This window comes from Dermacentor albipictus, chromosome 7 (assembly GCF_038994185.2).
Source record: "Dermacentor albipictus isolate Rhodes 1998 colony chromosome 7, USDA_Dalb.pri_finalv2, whole genome shotgun sequence".
NCBI classification, from domain to species: domain Eukaryota; kingdom Metazoa; phylum Arthropoda; class Arachnida; order Ixodida; family Ixodidae; genus Dermacentor; species Dermacentor albipictus.
The window spans coordinates 61,172,206-61,179,079 of NC_091827.1; positions in this window are offsets into that span (position 1 = coordinate 61,172,206).

Genomic DNA, 6,874 nt, shown 5'->3' on the forward strand with positions numbered 1-6,874 from the left:
CTGCTGCTGCTGCTGCTGCTGCTGCTGCTGCTGATGATGATGACACACACAAGGGTCTTCTGAAGTTTTTAAAGCGTGTAACATCGCTTGGGAACTAATTGCATTTTCTTGTGTCTGACCTCTTTCTTGGATAGACCACGAAGATAGTTCAGTGTAACAGAGCGGTAAGAACCGTACGCGAGTAGACTGTAATACCGAGCGGTGGTATTCGTGGTGCCGTGCTTAACTGCATGGTGGTACCGTGCTTAAGCGCATAGTGGTGAGGGGAGCGTTCTCGCATTCTCCCCTCGCGACACATTGCGTTTCGAGACGCTGTCCTTGATACGCTGTGCCTCTGGTCGAAGACGCCCTTGTTCGAGAAGGTGCGCCTCTGGTGGCAAACGCTCCACGGGGTTCCGAACTTGTCCTTGAGGAAGTGACGCCCGAAGTACCGGTTGGCTCCCGTGCACGGGTAACGCGCGATAGTAAGAGGAGCGCCGCCCGTATTATATAGTGTAACATAAGACCACATAAAACAACGTCCAAAGCATGCTACACTCATTCTTGGATATCAGCCGAGGTTGGTTATTCATTACTTTTTGTTCACAGTCAGGCTGTTATTACAACTAGAAGCGCTCAAAAACATTATGGGCCGGTTTTCGCGGCTGTCCGAAAGCACGAGATCCCACATGAAGTTTATATTTTGAGAAATTGTAGAGAACATTAGATGCAAGGACGCAGGAAAATTTTCAGGTACGTGCGTCAACTTGGGGTTAAATTAAAATTACTAAGCCCTAGTTTATTCGCCAGATTGCGATGTGGCAGCAGAAGCTCACTTCGCTCGCTTCTGCTGCCGTGCTTCCTCGCGCCAGCGTTTTGGCAGCGAGTGTCCGCGATCAGCGAGTGTGACATGTTCATGTTTTTCTGTGTGCGCTGACACCATGCTAGTTAACTTAGTAGGCGAATGTTTGCAAGTTTATGCGGCGGATCAAGCTGCTATCCTTACTTCGTATAGCTGTCACCTCATTCGCTTTCGCAATTGATGTTTCGTCTGTTGGGAGAGACTCCAACTTATTTTAAACGTTCTTTCATGAAGTCTGCCAAATATGCCCTTATGTGGGTCTGAGCTCGAGCTAGTTGGCCCTTTGACAGTATGGTTTTCAGTGTACCGACGGAACGCTAAGTTAGACAAAGTTCATGCTTGCTGAATATAAGGAGTACTTTGTGCGTTGTGTGTAGGCAACATTTTGAATCGGGAAGTGTTTGGAATAGTTAAGGCCTGCACAATTAATTACGTATTCAAGGGTTTCACAACGTATAAGATTAACTTTTACAAGTGGCGCAAACTTTGACACGCTGCACCGGCAGAATTAGAAAATCCCCCAAGATCAAAATTGAAAAAAAAAAGAAAAGAAATGCGGACCACTACGAAAGATCTGTGTGCGACGTGTATAGCCTGTGGATAAAATGCAGCTTTGGGAAAGCATTTATAAAGCAAGTATTTAAAAGAATCCCTCAACCGTTATCTATTACATTTCCCAATACGAGAAAACTCTGCCTTAGAGATAGTTTATACTCGGTAGTAAGGAGAAACAGTTTTTATCACCTTGTCACCTAGTTTCAACGTTTATTCCTCAATTAAGAAGGTTACACATAATAATAATAAATGCATAATTATTACTATTGCGTAATTATTCAACCCTCACTTTGTGTATTTGCATTACACCAGGTTTGCCCGGTGTCCTCGATGAACAAAACGCAGCACTTATATTTACGTCGGATCAAAACTGGGAGCCAGATAATTGGTGACGTGTATATAAAGTTGAATGTGGGTGGCTTAATTGCCTTATTTGAAGTAAATTACATATGCAAGCACTGTGATCCTTTATAAGTTAGTGTTACGAGCCCGCGGAATTTAGCCTGTTTTCGAGCAAAAAGCTACAAATGCTATCGAAATGAAATTAAACGAAAATGAGGGGAATTGAGGCTCTGGGAAATCTGTGTGCGAAGTTAAATGCTCTTGAGTCAGTAATACTCTGGCCTATTTCCACACACCCCTAGTAACATCTTGCAACTTCTTGCCCATCTGGTCCATTCCGCCGTTCAAAAGCGCCCTTAATAATGCAATGGAACTGTGCCTGTATTCTGCAGCGTGTTAGCATTTTCCTTTGAGACTTCCCGATACCAATTCACGCCCTTTCAGAGTCTGGTCTCCCAAATGGCAGGACGATCCCAGGATACATCAGACAGGGCAATCCGAGTATAGCGTCATTTGCGAGTGGCAGTGCAATGATATGCATCAGGCGCGAAATACCTCGTCATCTTACCAGTGCAAGATCTTTGTTCTACCTCCTTTGAAGTTGCCCATGTGCTAGTGTGCCTAGGAAACTGAAAACTCAGTGTGGTGTCTTGTGTATGTAAGTCCACGAAGGAAAGTCTCCATGGAGGCTTATCTAAAGGACCTTTGCTTTCGTTGCCCCTTGCCTTGAATAATCTACCGGGACTTTAACGCACATCATTCGCTTTGGGGAGATAAGATTGTAGATTTTCGAAGCAAGGAACTTGTCGCTGCTGCGGGTGCTGCTCACTCATGTGTGGCGAACGATGGAAAACCGACTTCTTCAGGCCACCAGATTCGAGGCATTTGCTTTAAAGCGAGGAAAAGATTTCCCAGCCCTTGCATAAGATTTTGAAGATGTATACACATCTGGGAGATCAGCAGGAAAGGTGAACCCTTTGTCATCTCAATCATTTTATACGATGGATACGCCATTCATCTTTCGTGAGTTGGATTTGACCCTTAGCAGATTAAAAAGACGCTGTGCTGTGGGTTCCGATTTGATCAGCAATCAAACAGTGACCAATCTGCCATACGAGCGAATATGAGTCCTTCTGGGCGTATTTAATCGCCTCTGCGTGGCGCTCAGAAAGAATCCCAGAATCATGGAGAGTGTGGGTGCTGCCAGTGCTCAAGTCTGGAAAAGATCTCGCGAACCTTGCCTCATATCGGCCAGTATCGCTAACATCATGCGTAGCAAAGTTGATGGAAAGACTAATATGTACGAGGTTAACTTGGTATCTTGAGCAAGGAAGCAGACTGCCATTGTGTATCACCGGATTTGTCCACGGCTGAGCGCCCAGGACAGTGTCTTGAACTTACTTAGCCACATCGAGCACCATCGCTCCGACGCTGTTTCGGCACTCGCCATCTTTATGAATGTTGCCAAAGCACATGACTGTGTGCTTCATGCTGGCATCATCCACGGTCTCCAAACCATGGGTGTCTCTGGAAATGCTTTGCGATTCGGCCATGAATTTCTTAGAGAGCGACATGTTCAGGTTAAGCTCGGAAATATAATTGAGCAGAAGGCGACGCATTTCCTTTGACGTCCCACATGGAATTGTGGGACGCCACTCCCTTGCTTTTTAACGTTGCGATGGCCACCCTTCCAGACGCACTGAAGGTAGGTTAGAGGGCATTTAAATTGTCTATCTTTGCAGACGGAATCTGTATTTGAACCTCGGGGTACCAACACAAACGTTTGGCCTGGATAGCCTAGGGCGCAATCTCCGTCATCAATGGCTACTTATCGACGCTTGGCCTGTCTTTATCAGCGGTAAAAATTGCCTTCACGCTTTTTCCCGGCAGTGAGGCGGAAGTCAACACCCCTGTCGCTGAATGTCAGAGTCCATCCTATTCGTCGTGCAACTAGTGTTCGATTTCTGGGCATCACCATCATCTGCAAGTTACCATGGCGACGCGCTGTTGGAAGTGTTGTGGCTGCATGAGTGCAAAGAGTCAGCGCTCATCGTCGCATGGCAGGTGGACGTTGGGGAAACAAAGCTGTGCCTATACTTAAATTGAACGCTGCACTGATGATAAGCCGCATTCTCTATCAGCTGCCGCTGATATCACCATCACCGAGCCAATCTGAGTGTTTGGAGGCAGTGCACAGAAAGGGGCTTCACTTTGCGATGGGAGTTCCTAAGGCGGCTTCAAACAAGATGGTTAGTAATGAAGCATAGTCTCTTCCACTCCGCCTTTTAGCGCCTCAGGCCTTGCTTACGCAGCTACTAAGGTTCCGCGAGTCTTCCACAGGCGCGGCGCTTCTCCGGCTGTTATTATCAAGGACGGGGATGCATGATTTATCTGCCTCCCTTAGCCTTTGTTCGGAGGCTTATTGTATACTGTATAATTAGGCCGAAATAAATGCTACTACTACTACTACTAAAAGAAAAGAACGCGCTCCCATTTCAATGTGGCGCTGAACACTTTTAAATATTTAGGATTTGAATGGCCTATACGGAATCGCCACTACCCGCCTTGGTTCTTTTTTTGGAAGATACTTGCAGCCTTGTGTAACCCACCTACCGGCGAAAACCACCATTTCAACTGCCGAAGCAAATTTTCTTGTGCTAGACTACTTGAGCACAGCATTTAAAAGCCACCTACAGGTGTACACAGACGGGTCGGTGCGTGCCTAGACAGCTGCGCAGTGTAATTCTACATACCCTCCCTTGATGTGTCAGGATCTGGCCGCCTGGATCGCGTAGTTTCGTGTACAACAGGTCGGTGAGGCTTGCCTCGTCGCGCTAGAGAGCAACTACTGAAGTTTAGGGTTGGCTGTGTGAGCATGTGCTAACGTTTATACAAAGAAAGACGTGTGGCCGGTTCACTGTGGACGTCTTGCGGTTGCTGCGAGACATTTCAGCACCTGATATTGGAGTGTCCCGCTTTCAGCGCGCAGCGCATGTCGCTAGTGAGGGACTATCATCTCGTTGGTCTGCGGTCTACGACACTGGATGAATAGTTGTACCCGAGTGGTCATACGTCTCGACGCGATCAGGTTCATCGCCCTCTACTTATAGGTTCACGTTTGTAGTTCAGACACTCAAGTTTCAAGTTTCAAGTTTCAAGTTTTATTGCTTCATTCATAGGTGGTACATATATGCAGTAGAAGTCTTTCTTCTATTTAACATGCTGTAGTAGCGTGACCTTCAGTCACCGGCCCTACCGTGTGCGACCTGTACTGTGCGTTCTATTTATTCTTTTAGATTTGTCCTGTTGCTCTTTCTTTTCTCCTTCCTCCACCCTTCCTATCTTCCATTTCTGTGTTTCTGTCACCTCCTTTCTGAAGAGTGGGCAGGCGCTGTGCACCTTAGAGTGGCAGCTGCAGCTTGCTCCTCGCTTTCCATTTCCTGTCAATTGTATATATGCTTTCAAAACAAATAATAATACCAACTAGTATGCAGCAGTAGAAAGTGCCGCAATCCCTGCCGCTTTACGAAAACTACGCGCCTATTCCGCACGTGACGTGTTGGCGCTGACGGACCCAAAGTCAGCGTTACAACGATTACACCGTGGCCTACCTCGAGAGAAGTTTACAAGGTAATTCTTGGCACCGCTGAAAGTTCTAATGAGCAAGCAATTTAACCAGAAATTTCGTTGGATCGCATCCCACGTAGGATTGAAGGAAATGAAAACGCTGACGCTCTTGCATGCCTAGCAGTGACATGTGCCCCAAAAGGAAGAGCGCCAGAGATTCTTTCATAACCCTACGCATGCAATCCGCATTTAACTGAGGGCGATCCACAAGACTCCACATCAAGCCTCTCTGATCGATGAACTTACTCGCGAGGAAAAGACGCCGTTTTACCGCATCAGAACCGGCTCCGCGTACACCATGACTTGGTAATTCAAGAATGAATAATGCGCTTTCCCGCTCTTTGCCTCCTGTGGGGATGTCGCCGACATCGAACATTTCATTTAGTTATGCCCGAAGTTCGACACACGAATAAAAAAGCGATGAGTGACAGCTTGCAAAAGGATGGTCTTTCACACAGGATCTTTGAGGACGTCGTTTTCCCCGGAGGGTCTGCATCTTTAAGAAAGAAAGTGCAACGATGGCTGATTACCTTCGTAGGAGAACCGGGGCTCTTCAAAACTCGGTGACCCACACAGTGACACTCGCAGGAGGCTCAGGCGGAACAATTAGCGGCTATGCACCACCACTACCCCTACCATCACCACCATGAACTCAATACAGTCTTTGTAAAAAATTCCTTAACAAGTGGTTGGAAGTGGGATATGGCCATTTTACGCTGTTTGCCAGCCCCCTAAAGCGACTCGATCTAGCACAAAGTTTATGCCTAGCGGTATTAAGGGGCATGGCATAGGTAACTTGAAGGAAAAGTTCAATGAACTCTGCTTCGTACTGGCAAATTACGTGTTCAAGTGCTTCAGAGCACGTATGCCAGTTTCACGAGTGGCGCAAGTCTTTGCACGCATTTAAAACAGACCGGTCCTATACGAGTCACGTTTTAAGGCATGTGAAATAATTACACACAACTAAAGACTTTATTACAACTGCTCGAATGAAACGGCTTCGCTGGATATTGGGTTGCGATTTTGCAATGCCGCACACGTCTGCTGTCATTTCTTCCCCTTGTTGCTTTTCCTTTTTGAGTGTTGCTGGAGTAAAACATTTCAGATTTAAGATGACTCGTTCTAACATGCCTACTTTCGCATGTTTCTACATCTAATTGTTTAAAAAGATAGCTCCCTATCCGACGATGCAAAGACATAAACACAAATTAGGAACTTTCAGCAAACACGCGCTAACAAGTCACGTGGTTAAGCTGTCTTGTGCTGCAATGCTGCCTAAATCTATTCTGGCACGAGACCTCTCACGTGCGTTACGAGGCCATTGACTTTCTCACAGCTCGTGCCGGACTTTGTTCATGTTGTTGGAGGGTGCGAAGGGGGAGGGCGGCGATATCAACTATGTAAACAATGGAAGTCCTCGCGGGCAGCAATAGATTTAGAGGCAGTTTGGCAAACACCCGTCTGCTCACAGGCAGCACACACGACAGTCTCGCCTTAACTCCGGGAAAG